The sequence below is a fragment of the Pteropus vampyrus genome, unplaced genomic scaffold (genome assembly GCF_000151845.1).
Source record: "Pteropus vampyrus isolate Shadow unplaced genomic scaffold, Pvam_2.0 Scaffold102, whole genome shotgun sequence".
Lineage (NCBI taxonomy): Eukaryota > Metazoa > Chordata > Mammalia > Chiroptera > Pteropodidae > Pteropus > Pteropus vampyrus.
Genome location: NW_011888883.1, coordinates 1,411,483 through 1,412,661, shown reverse-complemented (window position 1 = coordinate 1,412,661; position 1,179 = coordinate 1,411,483).

Sequence of the window (1,179 nt, the reverse complement as noted above, 5' to 3'; positions counted from 1 at the left end):
TTTCCTATATATCATACAGTAGCATTAACTATCATTACCATGCCGTATGTTACAACCCTTAAACTTATTTATCTTACAACTTGAAGTTTGTACCTTTTGACCACCTTCATCCAATCCCCTCAAGAACTGTGTTTTATCATTGTTATTTTCACAGTGGTTGGTGCAGAGCTGAACACAGTAAATATAAATATTTGTTGAAAGCTCAAATGAATGCATGCATGAATGAATGATTGAATGAGGAGCAGCATGAAGTTGTGGTGAATCAAACAGTCCCGGGTTTAAATCTTGGCTCTATCCTTGACTAGTATTGTGACCTTGGGGAAATTACTCTTAACCCTCACTTTTCCAATTTCGGAATGGGACAAGTAGAACTTACCTCACAGTAAACAGTTGTCAATTTATATTGACCAGCAACAACTATGACTACATATAACTCAATCCTATCAGTAAAATTCTGTGAGCTTGAAAGTTATTTTTGAATGAAAAGATGAAATTAAGGAACAATGAAGCTGTGTTCTTGTAGTTTCATTTATTAACCAGAAACTACTCATGAAATATCCACTGGTATGGAGAAATTAAATATAAAGCTGACCTAGGGAGGAATAAAAGGAGGCTATTTTGGAGTTAACTCTAAAATGACAGAGGCTATAAGTAAGGTATCAGATTTTAGAGTAAGAGTTTATTTGTAACTGAGGCAATGAGGAAGGCTTCCTGGAAGAAGCGACATTTGAGATGGCCCTTGAAGGTAAGGCCGGAAGCTATTGCTGGCACTGGGGGTGGGGTGAGGGAATGAATGCAGCCATGGAGAGGCACAGATACTTAGGAGAGAAATGGGAGCTCTGCTACCCTGTTGATGTTTCTCCCACCGGGTGCTGCAGTTTCAGCCTCTGCAACTGATGGTTAGTGGCCTTTCTACATAGTACAATGTGCCCTTGTTCTCTGCCTCAAGGGCCGTTGGCACTCTGCCCCCAAAAGGCCATCTGATTCTGACTGCTAAGGCAAAGACTGGCCTGTCTGCACTGCTGCCTTTTAGCAGCAGCAGTTCTGTCGCTCTGCATGTTCTCTCTCCACACACCCCCCCCCTCTTCCTCTCTCTTCTTCTCTCCTTAAATTCTCATGCCCCCACCCCTTTCCCCTTTGGCGGCCATCAACTTGTTACCTCTATCTATGGCTCTGTTT